The sequence below is a fragment of the Gavialis gangeticus genome, unplaced genomic scaffold (assembly GCF_001723915.1).
Source record: "Gavialis gangeticus isolate Ggan-Ray unplaced genomic scaffold, GavGan_comp1, whole genome shotgun sequence".
NCBI classification, from domain to species: Eukaryota; Metazoa; Chordata; order Crocodylia; family Gavialidae; genus Gavialis; species Gavialis gangeticus.
Window position 1 is genome coordinate 6,826,941 of NW_017729026.1, and position 18,272 is coordinate 6,845,212.

Sequence of the window (18,272 nt, forward strand, 5' to 3'; positions counted from 1 at the left end):
TTTCTTCCCCTCTTTGCCCACCACAACAGACTTACCAGCTGGAGGCAGCTGTGTCCAGTGTAGTGAGGTGCAGTGTAGTCCGGTGTACAGCTGCCTGTTTAGTCTATGGCCAAACCTCCAAAGCGGTGCTGAGTCTTTGGATCCAATTCTACTGAATCGAGTTGGGACAGTGATTCAAAACTCCGAATCAAATCACTGATTTCCGCCTTCCCCCCCGAGTTGGCCAAATCCAAATCCGAAGCGAATACTTGCTGCCTAGTAGAAATGTAATTCTTGCATGTGACCTTTGCCTTGGAAAGGAGTGGCTCTGAAATATGTGCGAGGGAGGAAGTGTCATGATAGCTAAGAATTCATGTTCTTGTGGGTATAACTTATGAGTAAGGAAGTGTTGTTAGTTCTGTATATAGAATTAGTGACATCAGTACAGAGATATAACGTTCACTTCTGGTGTTCATGTTTCAAAAAAATAATGACACATCGGGAAGGTGCAGAAAAAATGGTTAAAGTTCTGAAAAACATTTATTATAGTGAGACTACTGGACTGTACTGCATACAACGTGCACCTGTTACTCCCCAAAATCAGCTGCTGGAGCTTGGGTTGCACATTTTAAGTGAGGAAAAACAGTAATAGCTGCATCTTCAGTTCAAAATAGAGGAACTGGGAAAGAGGAATTAATGTTGCATGTGCTGCAAAAGGGGCAACATAGTGAGCACATGAGACTCCCAAGCTGCTGACTTTGTGGACACCTTCTCTTCTCCCTGGCAGAGGTTCATGCTGTAGAAGCTGTATTTCTAACATAGAGCTGAGCCCTGAGTGATAGGGTAGAGGATCCTGCTGAATCAGGTGGGTGGGTCCTTAGCTGACTTTATTGATACAACTGGCTTCCCACCCAGGTCACCTTCAAAAGAGAAGAAGGGTTGACATTTAGATTTAGCCAGCAGCCCTAGCAGTGCTCTGAAGCTAGGGATTTAACATAGCAGCCACAGTGTTTTACCCCCTCTGGATTGCAGCAACCTGTTTTTTTCCTTCAGAAAATATTGTATTTGCCAGTATTTCAAGGAAACATATTTTTTCCTTCTTTCTGCCTTTCAAAAACTAGGTGTGTATTTTATTTTGAAGCATGTCATATGCATGAAAATACAGTATTCAGTTTATTTAAAAGAAGACTTTTAGGTGAGTTAGTCATGGTCTACAAGTATTTTCATGTTAAATAAGATTGAATAGTGGATGGCTGTTTAATGTAGCTGACAGAAGTACAACCACTGTTCAGTGTTTGGAAGATGAAGTTATATTCAGACTAGAAATACAGCACACATTTTTAACAGTGAGTGTAATTAACCTTTGAAATCTTGGCTAGATATGGGATGGCTTTTCTATTTTGATCCATCTTTTATGATAATACTGGATTTCTTTCCAAAAAAATGTGCTATAGCTCAAATTTTGAGCTTGTTGCAGAAATTGAGTGAGATGTTTTTGGCTGGTGTTGTTCAGGAGTTCAGTTTAGATGATCATAATGTTCTCCTTTCTCTTAAAGTATATATCTATGAATTCACAGGGAATGGGTACATGCGTATGCCCTCTTTAGAGGAATGGAGGGGGGGAGAAGCAAGAGAGAGAGGGAGGGTGAGTTTGGCACTGTAGACCTACTTCAGTAAACCATGTATCTGCTTAGTTTGCCAGTATTTGTAACTAAGCTTTATTTTATATATATCTTGTTCTGTAATAGCTACTTCAATCTACTATTATTTATCAGTTTTTGTGTTTGGCTGGTGAATGCTATAAATAGAGACCTACTGAACTGGGAGTAATGGAGGGCCATATGTTGATATTGCTGTTAATATTTTCCTGTTGATTTTGATTTCTGTCTTTAAATTGAAGATTGTTGAGCTGCTTTAACTTGTAGTGTGTAATAAGTATTTTGAGGCCAAAATACTTGTGTGTTTTCTACTTAAAACTATTTACTGGGTCAGGACTGGCCATCAGTGTTTACAGCTTGGTCTTGGCAAAAAAACCCAAACAAACAACAAACAAACAAAAAAAGTTGAGAACCATTAAGAGAGATCGGGGGTTGGCAACATTTTTGGGCAGAGTGTCAAAAACATGTGCAACTTCAAAACGTTGGCATGCAAGGGGCAGATCACAGGGGAGCCACAACAGGACCAATCTGTGTTGCCGTGTAGCCCCTTCCCTGCCATCCACCTACAGGCACATGTGCCACACTTTGGCACCTGTTCTGGGGTTTGCCTACCTCTAAGCTAGATCATCCAAAGCAGTGGTTTTCAACCTTTTTTGTACCAGAACCCACCTGCAAACATTGGTGGCCATTCCTGACCCAGTAAATAGTTTAAATAGAGAGCAGCTGCCTGGCCCTGCCAGTGCCCCTCACTCCCAACCCACAGCTGCTGACCTCCCAGCCCTGCTGATGCCCCTCACTCCTGATGGTTGTCCCCTACCCCAGGCCATAGCTCCCCAATGAGTGGGGCTGGGGGTTGGTGAGTGGGCTGGAAAGGGGTATGGGGGCCATATGCCCCCCCAGATCTGTGTGTACACAGCGAGCATGGGGCTACATCCTGGCTGGACCAGAATGGGCAGGAGCTGCCTCCGCAGCCTAGCAAGCGGGACCCAGTGCAGGAGGGTGGAATGGGGTTGCAAAACTGGTTGTTGCTACTGCTGCCACTGGTAGGATCTCTGTGTCAGCCACACTGCCAGCGGCGCAAGGAGTAATGGATGGGGAGATGGGTGCTGTAATTCCCTCACCTTCTCTTGCCACTTGTGCACCAGGCTGTGGCTGTATCCTGTTGCCAGAGCCCAGCTGCTGCTCCCCTTAGGCCATCTGCACTGCCTGCTACTCCACCTTCCTTCTGGGGTAGAGCTGCTGTCTGAGGGGAACAGCAGTGATGGCTGGGGCTGGCAGCAGGGTGGAGCCATGGCCCTACATATGAGTGTCTGGCAGTGGGAGGAGGTGGGGGCAGCGTTCTTTCCTCCCACCCTGCCATCCCCTCTTGTTTACTTCTCATGCTGCTGGCAACATAGCTGGTGCAGGGGTCCTACCGACAGCAGCAACAAGAAGGTGGCTCCTGCCCATGCCAGGCTGGCCAGGCTGCAGCCTTGTGCGTACTATGGGTGCACAAATTGGGGTGGGGGGCACATGCCCCCTTATACCCTCCCAACATATCACCAGTACCCCCCTCATGCCCCCTGATGTGTTCCCCTTCCGCCCCACAGACTTAGCTGCAGGAGCTGCTTTCCACACTGCCTCACTGCCACATGCGTGTGTGCTCATGCATATGGTGCCTCCTGCCTGGTTGCCCTCCTCCCACTCCCTGCAGTCCCTTACAGGCTGATATTCTGCCATCCTGCAAAGGGAAACCCACAGTTCCCCACATTTTTTCCTTTAAAGGAGAAACTCATTTTTAAAGTTTGTGACCCTTTCATATATTCTTGCCAGCCGCTTTTGGATCATGGCCCACAGGTTGCAAAATGATGTATAAAATACTAGAGACTGCATTTGTGATTGGATGAAGGCCTGGTGTCCAGCTAGAATTTTTGCTAGTTCATTCCCAAATGGTCTTATTTAGTCACCATTCCCAGTGTAATTTTTGTTACGCTAATTTTACACTTAATTTAAACAAGTTTGGATAAGACTGGGAGTGGTAGATTTGGGCTGCACTGGTGGTGGTGGAAGTTTGGGTTAGAGATTGGGATGAACTTTCTGACTCAGGGTGGTTGAAGCATTGGAGTGGGTTGCCTAGGAAAATTGTGGCATTTCCATCTTTGGAAGTTTTTGAAAGCAGGTTGGAGTTGGACAGATGTTTGGTTGGATGGTTTAATCAGAGACTAAAGTCAGGGGGCTGACTAGCTTACCTTGTGAGGTCCCTTCTAGCCCTACTTCTTTATTATGTTAATAAACATTTTTAAAAATTATTTAAAGATAAATGGAAATCAGTGCGCTTTGGTATTGAACATTTTTAGTACTGAAGCAACCTGATGATAAACTGCTATTCTCTTCCCAGTTCCTTCCCAAGAATATTAGAGAAGGTATTTCTTGCTAAACGTTAACTAAAATTTATTTTTAATTGATGATTTACAGCAACAAAGCCTTCATTCTGCAATGTTTTATCAGCCTATCAGTTTTCTTTGAAGATCTGAAAAGCTATAGGCCTTTAAATCAAATATCTCCACTTGAAATATGAATCCTAATTCATCCTACTGCAGCTCTGATAGGCAAGCAGATTTTAAATAAGCAAATAGATTTAAATAATTTTTAATAAAATCCAAACCTAATCTGCATGTTTTTCTAACTCCACTGTAGTTGATTGAAATTTATAATATGAATCAAAATTACATATAATGATGTTTGTCTTTGACCTTCCGTGTTAATTAGAATGGTAACTATTTTTAGTCTTATTTTTGTGCTAAGTACCTTTTGTCTGATAAACCTTGATTTTGTTCTGTACTGTTTCTTAACAACCAAAAAAAGTATGCTTTAAACCATCTAATCTCCCTTGGTGCAAGGTCATGTAGTACAAGATCAAGGCTGTTGCAAAGCCACTGTAGTTCAGTTCTTTCCATCAGTTTGTTTATTCATGTTGTTGAACATTTTGTTCAAAGGCACTATACTGGTAACTCCTCCACTTCAGTCTCTTCCTTTAAATATCTCCAGATATACTTAACAGAGGAAGAAAGGTTGTTCCATGATTCACTAAGGAAGCTTGAAGTGTTAGAATTGACAACTGCTTTTTCATACATATTTGCCCACTGCTTATCAAAAAATTAATGACTCGATTATTACTCTTCTCTCAGTTTGATTAGATGGTAGCCATTTGCAGAGTTCTTAATTGACCCTTGAAATATAAATGAAGGAGTCTGTTCATCAATTTCATTCCAGTGAAAGCATTTTTGAAGTCCAAAGTCTCTTTCAGCAGGCTGTCATGCTGTAATTTGTGTGTATCAGTTAACCTACAGCTTTACAAGGGAGCTTCTTTCTTCTTTCTCCAAAGTAGGTTAGTAGGCTTCCTGACGCATTCTTTATGTGTAAGAAGTATACTAGCTGCTTTGAAAGCAGGTATATGAAGAGAAGCATCCTTCTGCTGCCCTTGGTTAATTTTGAGAAATGAAGCAAGTAGTTTGGATTTATTCCCACACTCTTGGCTGGGATTAAGTGTGTTTAAGAATTGAATTTAAAGTATAATTAGTTAATTTTTTTAACGGAAACTAATCTTAAAATGAAATTTGAATCTAATACAAACATCTACTAATCACTCATCAGTCATGACAACCATAATAAATTTCAGGGCCAGAGATAAACAATTCAAGCAGTACGTGTTGGTTGAGGATGTTTTAGAGTCACGCCACTGAACTGGTAGCAAAGCATCTGGAACCAGGGTTTGTTGAAGTGCTAAACCAGCCTTTATCAGCAGGTGCTTCTCTTGCAAATCTGGAAGAGCATTTTCTCCATTTGGATTTGTTCAATCAAAGCTGAAAAATTGATTGGAAGCTGAAAAACCAGGAAAGCTTTGTTTTTTTTCTCTTTCTAATTTATGAATAAAAAGGGAGATTGATGAATTCTTAAAACTTGAAAGGGATAAAATTTTTCAAAACAACCTATGTAAAATAAATGACTGCCTCATTTTGAAGAGAATTAGGCAAGTAGGAATTTAAGCTCATGTGACTTTCACTGAAGCATTTTAGAAAATTTTCCCTAGGGTGACCTGAAATAATTGGTTTAATTCACTAACCACAGTTCCTACTTCTAATACTATAACAGTTAATACTAATGTTTAATAAATTCGTTAGTTAAAATGTGCTCTGTTTTGATTAAAAAAAAAAAAAAGTTTTGTGTATCCCAAACTTTAAAGTTTCGCTTAATAAATTTGAAATGCTGGTTTAGTGTGTTTAATTAAATTCAAGTTGCCATTTTAATGGAACTTGATATAAATATGAGCCAAAAGATAATCGCCTAAACAAGAAATATGTATTTCACCATTTTCTAGCATACTAAAATGTAGAATTTCTAAAAATCCAAATCAGGTATCTATTTTTAAGATATTTATCAAACTATCTATAGTTTTTACAGTAGATTAGGTACATGTGTTTCTTAAGTCCCCAAACTAGATTGATCAATTAATCTAATCATCTGTCTTTAGATGGATATCTATCTATATGTAACTTGGGCGGTACTCCAAGAGGTACCCCGTCTCCAATTGTAGGGATCAAAGCAGGTGCACAAGCACTGTGGGAGGTATAGGGACTCTCCTCCCCTATAGAGCAGAGCCAGACCACCAATGGGGACTTAACCATATACTTTTTACTACTGGGAACATAACAGGCATAAATCAGAGGGTATAGTAGACACTACAACGCCCCAAGGGGGCAGGATTCAACAAAGGTTAGACACTTACAATCACTGACAAAACAGGGTTAACAAAATATAAAGCTCAAACAACAGAACAAACTAGTCAGAGAGGGGACCAGCAGGCACTGGGGAAGTCCCTGTTCCCCTGAGCACTACCAAGAGTGACCAGGAATAACGGTCACAAGCTGGCAGAGGGTAGATTTAGGCTAGATATCAGGAGGTGCTACTTCACAGTCAGGGCGGCTAGGATCTGGAACCTACTTCCAAGGGAAGTGATGCTGGCTCCTACCCTGGGGGTCTTTAAGAGGAGGCTAGATGAGCACCTTGCTGGGGTCGTTTGACCCCAGTACTCTTTCCTGGCATGGCAGGGGGTCGGACTCGATATCTGCTCAGGTCCCTTCTGACCCTAGAAACTAGGAAACAAATAATATGGGTTGGTGAAATATAAAAAAGGCGCAAAATGTCAAATGACAAGGAAACATAGGGCCTTGGTACCTGGAGGGGGAGAAAGCACAATGGCCTGTTTCCACTGCAAGAAGATTTGCTTCTTTTTATCTCACTCAACCCAAGTCACCTCAGCTGTGACTTGAACCCAGATCTCCCATGTGGTAGGCAGGAATGCTGCCACACAGCCACCACTGGTGGCACTGCTCCAGCCTGCTAGGGGTCTGGCCCTACCTGGAGACCGGCCTCATGTCAGGTGCTTGGCCTCTGATTGGAGGAGCTGGAAGCAGAGCTGGGAACCCTTCAGGTCGCTACTCAGATCCTTCCTGGAGCTGGGGAGCCTCTCCTGCTGGCTGCAGCCTCTCCTTGGGGACCCTGGAGCCCAGTGGGGAGCCTTTCCTGCCGGCTGCATGCCACGCTGCTGAGGGTCCCACTGCTGCCTGCAGGTCCTGCTCTTTCAGGCTTTTCCAGGGCACTGCTCCTTCCCTGCTGGCTCAGCTCTTGCCAGCTCTGTGAAGCTCCTTCCTTGTTGTCCCTTGCTGGTCTCTCCCCTGAGTCAGCCCACGCTGCCCCTTTTATCCCCCTCCAGGTGACCCAAGGGGCTAATCGGGACATGGGGGGGGAGGGGAGAGGTGAGTCTCTGGGGCCTGATTGGTGCGGAAAGGGAATCCCAAGTCCTTCAATCATCTTTTACCCCTTCAAAGCCCCTGGCCCAAATCATTGCCAGGTTGGTGAGGAAAGGGAATCTCAAGTCCTCCAATCATCTTTTGCCCTTTCAAAATCCCTGGGCCAGGTCACTGCCAGCCAGCCCGTCACATATATACAGATATATTTAGATATCTCTATTTAGTTTGCATTTAAGAAACATATGTACCTAATCTACTGTAAAACTGGAGATTTAGTTGAAAAACAACATGTTTTATTATATCAATTAATGAAAATACACCTTTTTTTAAAAAAGCAAAAAAATATATACAGTGGGAAAGTTGATAAACATCAATTATTTAAATCCAGCATTTGGCTTGCTGATTTAAATCAGTGATTTAAATTAGTTTGGTTTAAAGCAGTCTAGCCTGCCTGGGATTCTTCAGCTGGCAAAAACCATTCTAAGCATGGAATCCACCTTCAGTATTCCTTAGTTGGAGGTAGCTAATTGGGTACAAGCCTGGAAGGTCCGATTGAGACTGGCATCCTAATATTGGCTGCTTACTAATGTAGTAGACCGCCAGCTATTTCTGTTGGGGAAAATAATCACAGCAAGATAAGAGAAATAACTTTCAGTTATAAATTAATTTTGGTTTGTCCTGTGCTTAAAGTGCTGTAGATTTCTTTTGGCGAGGTTGTGGCTAATTTGCCTTAATAAAACATTCTGTTCAGAAATATTCCTCTTTGAACTACTTCCTTTGATACAGTTCTCACTGTAATACTAAACTTTCTTTGATACGAGTAGTATTGTTTTTCCTGGATACTAGAAACAGCAAGATCGTAGCTCTTTGAAACCTCCTTTTCCTCAAAAGGAAGGTGGGTATGATGCACGTGTGGCATTACTGGAGATGCAGTTTGTTTGGATTGGGGATTAGGGATCAGATCCCCTGGTGCCTTTATATGAACATGCATCAAGGGCCTTAGGTTCATATTTGTAATGGATGCCAGACTCCAAATAAAATATACCATTCTTAACTTGGTCACCATTGTTTTTAATTCTTGCAGTCCAAAGGAAGTCTTTCATGCCATTTGGCATCTTTCTCAGTGCCCCCACACTCCTTCCCTCCCCCCGATGCTGTTTTACTAGTCTGCTAATGCCAAAAGTTAAAGCTGGGTCTCAGGTTTGAGAGGGCAGTGCAATAGAAAGAAAAGGGTGGGTTTGTCTTTTTTGGGTAGATACTCTTAAAGATAATTGAGAAACACATTCTGTATGTGATTTGATATAGCCTTTGAAATAGGCTGTATTTGGGAGGATTGCAGTTGTCATTTTATTCTTGTTCATTAAAGTCTAAGTTGTGAAGTCTACCTTTGATATAGATGGCAGTTGCACTAGAGAAATTGCTGCTTTTCTGCCATCCATGGGTAGAGATTATAATTAAATCAGGAACTCTGTTCATAAGAGAGTTTGTACATCTTGCAACTCTTCTGAGCAAGATACGATGATTTGTCTGTGGAACCTGCAGGACACAGGTTGACACAGCAGGAGTTTTAACAAATAAGGTTGCCCAGTAAAGAATTCTTCAGGAGCAAGTTGCTGTTAAAAATCAGCATGCATAAGGAGAGAGAGCAAATGACTGTAATGAAGGTAGAGCATTTCCAAGTTGTTATAGCAACTAACATTTTAGACCTATAATTATGTAATAATAATGATGCCAATGTAGTGTAAATCCTAAATAGATTGCATTTTTGTTATGTTTTCTTCAGAACGTGAAATTATCTTAAAATATTTTCCAAAATAATGTCTGGTTTGAAATACTACTCAAGTGATTATGGTAAGGTCCATTTATTTTTATTTCTGCACAATTTCAAGCTTAATGGAATAAATATACTATCAATCAAGCTTAATGGAATAAATATAAGCAACAAAATAAAAATACAGGACAATGATTATGTCCATGTTTTTTAACAAAACAATATTTTGCAAGGCTAAGCAAAAAAAAAAAAAGATATAAATCCTAGCTCTATTTGTTTCTTCAGATTCAGTCCATAGGGTTTTCTGAGTATTAACTGAGTTGTTATTCTCCAGAATATTTTTTTTTTTTTTTTGAAAAAATAAAAATCTTCTGAAAATTCACTTATACAGATATGATAGCCAAAAAACATGAAATGCTAATGTAGACACAGGATAAATTGGGAAGGTATGTGTATTTACTTTTGACGGTAAAACTCCTTGAAGTCAAACATTTTGATATGTGCAACTGTTCACCAGGTTTTTATCTACAGAACGTCTGTTTAATAATTTGAGAGTTTGCAAGTCCTATAAGAAAATATGGAGCTGGCTTTAAAATGAGGATTTGTCTATTTTAACTCATTTGAGAAACATAACTCATTGTCCTCTAGAATCCCTGGTGTCCTCGCTGTGGGGGAAAGAGATACCGGGATGGAGGGTCAGGGTCTTATGGGGTCTTGGCCATCTCTGGAAGCCCCTTAGGGGCTAATTGAAGTGAGAGGAAGTGAGCTACTGGGGTCAGGTCTTGTGGCAGCTGGGGTCAGCACAGGCCACATTGCTGTAGGGCTCTTTGCTGGAGATGTCCTTGTCATCTAGAAGGTTGAGGCAGACAATATTGCACTTGTGCAGTGCCTGCAGTGTCTCCAGGCTGGCAGTAGACTTGAGGGCCTGCAGGTGCTGTGACACCACATACATGATGTCCACCAGGTGGGTGTGGGGCCAGGACTAGGCAGGTAGCAGGGGTGCCATGCCACAGGCCACCATGACTGCTACTAGCGTGGTCTCCAAATTGAGGAAATTGTGGATCCAGTCATGCAGGTAGAAGCTACCCATGCAGAGGTTGATCTTGATGAGCTTGGGGCCTGGCCACTGTCAGCTTGAACTTCATGTTGAAAATACTGTTGGTAAGGCTGCATCCCAGGCAGTGCTGGTAAGTGGCACACACCAGTTAGATCTCACAATTGTGTGGCAGGCAGTTGGGCGTGCTGGCCACCATCTCCATGAAGCAGGAGACACATGTGGGCCTGTTGTTGGTCCCAAAGGCAGTGAGCGTGTGCCAGGTCAGCATCATGGTTTGTGCCTGCCACATACTCCATAAGCAGTTATGGCATTGCCCCATCTCAGCCCAACACCCAGGTGGTCAGTGTTTTCTCACTGGTCCTGGGAAATAATTTTAAAGTGCAGGTGGCATGGTTAGATGTCCTTTACCAGCTTGATGCCCATGGCACCTGCCCATACTTCAGCTTCGTGACACCCAGGAAAGACAGATGGTGGGCAGCTTGCTCCATGTCAACCTGGCTCTCCAGATGCCAGAGGGCCAGTCTTGGGGGGCAACTTTGTGTTGGTGCAGCAGATGCTGGTGTATGTGCAGCTCTTCTGCTTGGTCATCTGCATAGTTGTTATGGGACTACAGTGCAGGCCCAGCTGCTTCCACACCAGGTTCATCAGCATCATGCAGTCATCCCAGTAGGAGTGGCAGCCATCCCACTCCTGCACCAATTTAGCATGCCCTGGGTATGCTCCTTGTCTCGATCATGCTTCTGTGCTGTTTTAATGGATGAGGGTCTGTACTAGCTGGAAAGCAAAGTGGTTAGGGTCCAATTTGATCAGGTAGATTTTTGGCCAGGTAGTCTCTGGTCACCTGCGAGACATCACCAGCACATGGTTGCCCTCCATGAAGTGGCACTGTTTCCACCACGGGCTGGGACAGGCCACCTCTCTATAACCCCACCACCTAGCCCATGGACTTGAAGAGAGCACAGGTCTTCAGGCACAGCTGGGAGTTCATCTCCAGGGCCACCAGTTGCTGCAGCACTTCTGATGAGGTCAGCAGAAAATCCACACCAATCGTATCAGTTTTGTAAAAACAGTTATCCTGTAGCAGTGGAAGATTTGCCTGGGCATAGCTAAGCTGTTACTAACTTTACAGTGTTGAGGAGGGAAAAATAATTCTGAAATTCTACTATTTGCTCCTCTCAAATTTCTCAATTAATTCTTCCCTATAGCTAATTGTGTTTCAGATACTTGTCAGAGCCAGAAATAGTTGTAATGAGAGTAGGTAAGGTATACTGAGCCTCATCGATGGAGGAGTACAAGCCTTATACTGTATTTCTTCCCGGTGCTGTCTTCCTTAGTGGTGACACCCTTCAATGAAGGGACTAAGTAATTCAAAGATAGAGGCACTGAATGGACCATTTTGGAAAGAGATCCTATTTGGATTTGAGTGTACAGTTGAAGGTCATAAGTTAACAGGTACCATTGGATTGCCATAGCAGCACAAATTAATATAGTCACTGGCAGACATCCTTCCCTACACAAGAATTCTTGTTCCTGTTTTTAGCGGTCCAACTAGTGGCTGGCATTCTTACAGGTGGCTTTGGATGCAGATATCTCTGCAGATGGATTTAGCTGTGGCAACAGAACTCTTGGTTTTACAAGACCCTGTTTTTCAGAAGTGCAAGCCCCACAGTAAAAGATTGGCCATTTGAAGGCGTTGGGATTTTCATCTCCCTATGCTAAAGGACTCCAGAGGCATTCTAATGTCTCTAACATTTATTTACTTTCATACCAGCATAAAAATTTCAAAGCCTACCAGTTTCCAGGCACCAGTGTTCCAATTGACACACTGAGCATTTGAGCAACTCTGAAATCACTATGTAAGCACAAATAACCTTCTGCATTTCATTCATCTTGCAGGCTCTCTGCCTCTACACAGGATGTTAGATGATGTGGTCGAGAAATATGAAATACCTGACTTCAGTCTTTACCTGACCTATTACATTAGCATTTGACCTATCACTTTGGACTGCTCAGTAGGGCCACTTGAGTACTTCATCTGGTTTACAGTGCAGCCAGCTCAGAGTCCCCTGCCCATCCCTTTCCAGGGACTTTCTTTATGTGAGACTGTTTCAGTATGGCATGTCTTCTTGATTGACACTAGGGCCACATCCAGATGTGTGTGGACATTTGATTCCCAGGGGACAACTAGGGGCAGTTCACCTTGTGCCACCACTAGTTGTCCCTAGGCAACACCTGCATCACGTGTGCACATCAAGCTATTCTGGGTGGGGTAGGGGAGGGAGAAGAAGAGGGAAAGAAGGATCTATACATACATGCACGCATGCACACACACACACTGTTCCTTCATCCAACAACTCTCAGATTCCTTAAGAGCCTGCTTAAGATCTTTCATGAAGCTTGAAGTGTTGTTGTAGCCTTGATAGTCCAGGAAACATGAGAAGCACAGAGTGCCCAAAAGCTTGTCTAACATCTCCCATAGCTATACAGTTGGTCCAGTAAAAGATATGTAAAAAAAATCTTGCTCTGCTCACAAAGGTTTCAGGAAGATCATGTGCCAAAGATGATGAAACAAAAGGCCATTTATTTTTGGGTTCTTCTCAAACAACAAACTTGGCCTGCAGGCTGTTGGTTGCCAATCTCTGAATTAGAACCATAACTCCTCAGTCAGACTTAAAACTGGTTCTAGTAGTGTTGATGAAATCATCATTTGAGCCAATGGTAGTGGGTTCGCTTTTTAAAATAGCTGCCCTTTCTGCTTGCTGATCCAGAAGAAGTTTCACAGTCATTTGCCATAGTATCTCCATGATTCTAGTATTATGAATAAAATCAGTTTCCCTGCTTAAGACTCGCACCCCAGTTTGGGAGGGCTGCCTATTGAGAAAAAGGTATGAGTAGAAGTAAGTAAATATGATACTTGAGAAGTCAGTGAAATCAAAATTGTAATAGCCTTGCTCATAACTCTTGCAAAAAGCCTGAATTATATTGCTTCACGGATGATGTAAGTTGTGCTAATGCTACAACAATGTTTTCTGCCAGGTAAGGACAAGAACTACTAGTGGTCCTGTATTTAAAGTGGTAGGCATTACTTAAAATAATATTATCAAACTATTCAGTTCTCAGTCTTTCCCATTTGAAGGGAAAACAAAGAGAAATATAAACAATATATTCACCTCTAAAGAGAACAAGTTGCTATTTTGTTTATGTATGCAGTATAATAAATCTAGTTGAACAGAAGGCTGTCGTCTTGACATCCTGGTATGTATTATAGAGTAAGAAGACTGAATTTATATCCTAGTAACAATTGAAAAATCAGCTTAAGTGATTTTTTTTTTTTATGACAATTTTTTTCTAAAATATTTGCATTAGTTTTTAAGGGTTATTTAAGCATTCATTAACCTGGAAAATTGTTTTTTTTCTTTAATGGAGGCCTGCTTTTTCCTTTTATGCTGTAGTGATGTGTAAATAAGTGTAAAGGGCTCCAGGATGACCACCAAAGAGGCGAAGGATATCCTGGCATTTTGCAGTTTTCAGTAGCATCTACTACACTCTCTTTCTGTCCTTGGCTAGTTTGAGAACAAGATTATGGGGAAGAGAGTATTGCTCTGGCTTTCAAAGTATTTTGTGATCCTGGCTTCCCTAGAAAACTCTTGGACTATGAGCATTGACAAATTAATGCAGTGTCCATGCTCCATGTGTACCAGGAAGCTGGGGTGCTGTTGAGCGGCTCCTGGAAATGGTTAAAGCAGGAGTGTCAAACATACAGCCGGTGACCCAGATCTAGCCTGTTGAGTCTCTCTATCCAGCTTTTTGGTCTACCAGCAAACAACCAAAAGCGATGACAATGATCTCTTGCAGGATATGGGGTCCTTTGCTTCTCTGGCCATGGCTGTTGGCAGTGAGCTTGGCTTTGTGCTGCCATCCTAGTTTCCTTCCTCCCAACTCACTGCCACCAGCTGCCAGACCACCCTGCTGCTGTGTTGGCTGTTGTGGTAACCCACATGCCCCAGGCTGGATCCAGCCTGTAAGGAGGCTTGTGGTCCAGATCTGGCCTGGGGCCCCAAGTGAGTTTGAGACCCCTGGATTAAAGGATGAGGAAAGTAGTTTACAGGCACCTTGGGCATCTATACACGTGCTCCAGGGTGGAGGGGGAGGGCGCTTTAATTAGAGTGGCTGTGAAAGCTGCTTTAATTAAAGTGCCTGCAGTGTCATGTGTATTCAGCATCCCATGCTTCAAAATGGTGGCAGGGGCACTTTAAAGCTCATTTGAGCTTTAGTTAAAGGGTCCCCACTGCCATTTTGAAATGGGAGGACATTGAATACATGTGACACGGAGGCTGCTGGAGCGTGTTAATTAGCACACCCCAGCAGACTCGATTAATCAAGTCTGCTCTGACACATGCTAATTAGCATGTGTCAGAGCAGCGGTCTGTCACGTGCATAGGTGCCCCTTGTGCAGTTACCATGCCCTACCTGTCCTGTTCATTCCTCAGTCCACATCTAAGGCTCCGAACTAGAATTTAAAACTACTTTGAAAATTCCCGGATTTTTTAAATAATAGCTTAGTTGTCTGAGTTTTAATATAATTACAGATATTTTCAGAACAAATAATTGATATCCTCTTAAAGTTGTATTTTAAGTAAGGCCTCCTATTTGTGTCCAAATGTTAGTTTTTCAAATTAATAAGAAGTAATTGGGGAAAAAGGTAGGTGTGTCTTGTGCCTTCTGTTAGTAACATTCCTTTCTTTTAGTCCCCCAGCAGCTAAAGTTGAGGATCATGTTTCTCACAAATCTAGAGTTGCATTTAGGATATGTATACAAGATGGTATTTTTATTTTTCACTTATTACTGTAATGGTCTGTTTGACTAAGTCAACGTTGTAGCTCTTTTTAAAAAAGTACAGATAAAAATGGTCATCACTGTAGTACTGTCCACTGAATAGCAAGGGTTTGCATTCATTATGAAAGGCAGTTATCTACAACTTACAACTTTTAACCCATCTGTGTGCATCTTCTAACTAATCATTTTGTAATGACGCTCCAAGAAAAAGATTTTAAAATCTTTTATTTGCATTAGAGTGGTCTTATATTTTCTTTTTATCTGATAGGACAGGTAAGCCCATTTTTGCTATGATTTCTATTTCTCTTATTTATTTCTCTCATTTGTTTTTGTGGAATTGTGAGGAAACTTGATACATATACTAAATTAAAGCAAGGTGTTTAAAATCGTATCCCAAAGGTCAGCAACCTTTTAACAGTGGTGGGATGCCACTTGTGACCCAGTTACTACCACGGGTCACTTATTTCCCCCCCTTGCTGGGCAATTTCCTATCCCCCTACTTCCCCCCAATCTCTCCTGGGCAGCCTCCAACAGAAATGTAGCCTTGATCTTTTCATTAGCCTCATGCTCCTCACCCTTCAGAAGTGCTGCAGCTGCTGGGAGAGGTGTCAGAATGGCCAACAGCCTGGGGGTTAACACAACAGCCCCCACTGGGCATAGGAACCCTATTGCATCCACGACTGGGGTAGCTGTTGCCGTTTTGTCCCATTTGTGCAGCAATCAATACAGGTCATTTTGTCAGCAAGAAAGGCAGTGGCTCCATTACAGGTAGCTGTGTTGAGCCTGACACCTTTCCTTGCAGCACTGGCATCTTCCATGAAACTGGGGGGAGGGCAGGGCATGAGGCTGCTGAGGGGATCAGGCCCATGGAGCTATAACTCTCACAAGCCTCCACCTTGCCCCTATAAGCCATAGGTTGCCAAACCCTCCCTGCCTTATACTGAAAGTGGTCATTCTGCTACCCGTTGCAGTGGCCAGGTAAAGTGCTACGGTGATGGGCTTTGGTGGTTGGTGTGCTATTGTGATGTGCACTAGTTGAGCACCTTATAATGAAGAGATGATCGTACTTATCGTAAGGATGACTTGTCCCAGACTCTGCTCTTTGGAAAAGATTGTGAATTACCTTTGAGCTACTATTCCTCTTACATCTTGGAAGGTCACTTCTGCAGTATTGCTAGCTGTCATGATTTTTGGAGTTGTTCTTAAAGTCTGTGCTTCGGGAATGTGAAAAACTTAGTGCATATTTATATATATAAAAGAAAGATCTAAGTTTTTCACAATCCAAAAGTGTAGACTTTAAGAGCAATGCCAACAACCATGAGAGTTGGCAAAACTGCTTCTGTTTGTTAATTTTCTAAAATTCAGAATATATCTCATATTAATAAATGAGAAAAAGTAAGTAGAGTAAGTAAACTCTAGTATAACAACTTCTACTTTTTCAAATGGTCTCTACATGAATCCAGATTTTCAGTGCACCTTCTTCAGAATCTCAGACTATATCAGTGGTCACCAACCAGTGGATCTTGATCCACTGGTAGATCTTGGAGCCGATCTGAGGCTGGGGTGCGGGGGCTGAGTGCCCGCATGCATGCACGTGTGCCCCAGCCCAGCAGGTTAGTCCATGGGGGAGGGAAGGGGTGGGAACTAGATCGAGGCCCCCATGATGAGGAACAGCACCGCAGAGGCAGGAGCAGGGGTAAGTTGAGGGGGGCCCCGACTGGGTGGGACTTGCCTACTGGGGAGGTGTGCCCTCACATAATTTTTTCTCCCTCTACCTTGATCTGCCCTTGTGCATCTGATCACTTGAAAAGGATACTTATAAGCACTCTAAAAACCCCAAAGAATGCCATCACTTTTTTTTTGACATGGGAGGGGGTGCAAAAAGAAAGGCTTTTCCTGATGGACATTTTTTCCTATGTTTCTTTCTTCCTTGTTCCCACCCATAATGATCTTTTGCCATTATTGGTTTTCTGTCTATTTTTTGACATATCCTCAGGTTAAAGAACTATTTCATGTCAGCATGCCCAAATTTTATATGCTAATTCATTTTGTTTTAAAAATAAATAATAATATGAGCATTAAAGGAATGATGAAATGAAGGTGGTACTGTGATACTTTTAGGAGCAGAGTTTAAATTAAGGTTAACAAAATCCTAGCCATCACTTCTATCTTTTGTTTCAAATCCTGCAGATACTTGCACACAAAAGTAATGCATATTGAATTTAACATGCGTCTGCTGGGTTGGGGTCTTTGCTCATTGCTTCCTAGCCATACTAAATTGTGCTTGTTATTAAAGCCTAAATCTTCTTCCTAATTATAAGAAAAACAAATATTTGTATTTATTGATTTGAAAAAAATAAGATATATCTTTTTTCGTTTGTTTGCACTAATCTGAAGGACCTTCATGCTAGAATTATATATTTATTTACAAAATTTAAGTTCACAGGTGCTTGGGTTAGCTAGTTTAAATAAGGCTGTAGCCAGTAATTAAATTAAGCTATAATTAGTTCTTTTGTTAAACTCCAAGCACAAATCCTTCTGGTACAATTTTTTTTTCTTGAGACTTGATCAATGGGGAGTTTCATGAAACACCAGTTCTTACCACTTCAGTTTGTAATTTAAAATGTGTTCATAAATACCCTCCAAAATAGACATTTTCTGAGAATTCAAACTCTTGGATGTTTTTAATGGGGACTTGAGATTTACCATTGGAACTCTATACTTAAAAATTACCGAATGATTCAGATCTTGCTTTATTTAATCAGAGATGGGAAATGAGCTAACCACTTACATTCAGTTTGTTATGAAACACAGTTTTTGTAGAGGTATTATTGGGACAGGGTGGGCAATTATTTTGGCAGAGGGCCACTTAACAAATTTTGGTGAGCTGTCGAGGGCCACACATGACATTTTTCAGTAGATATCATTTAAACAAATTATAGTTAAAAAAAAAAATTGTATACTAAAAATCAAACATTACTATAACATATTTTAATTTTATTTAAAAAAATGTTTGCTCTGATTTGTTTTTCTGAGTAATATGTATAGAGGTCATTAAATAATAGCTCAAAATAAAGTCTTATTGTATATTATGTGTGTGTGGGGGGGGTGGGAGACTGCCTGTATGCTAGGTCTCAGAAGTCCCAGTGTGGGGGGGAGGGGTCCCATGCAACAGAACTCAC

General features: G+C 41.9%; 1 protein-coding gene and 1 long non-coding RNA gene across 2 annotated transcripts in view; one reads left to right on the forward strand and one right to left on the reverse strand.

The window, feature by feature from the left end:
- Window positions 1–18,272, forward strand: part of PTPRK (protein tyrosine phosphatase, receptor type K) — a 791,004-nt gene that overhangs the window by 168,806 nt on the left and 603,926 nt on the right. The gene's annotated exons all lie outside the window — the stretch shown is intronic.
- LOC109299788 overlaps window positions 12,393–18,272 on the reverse strand; it is a 13,114-nt gene continuing 7,234 nt past the window's right edge. The window contains exon 3 of the long non-coding RNA XR_002097998.1: window positions 12,393–12,486. This is a non-coding gene — a long non-coding RNA (uncharacterized LOC109299788). The remainder of the gene's footprint in view (window positions 12,487–18,272) is intronic.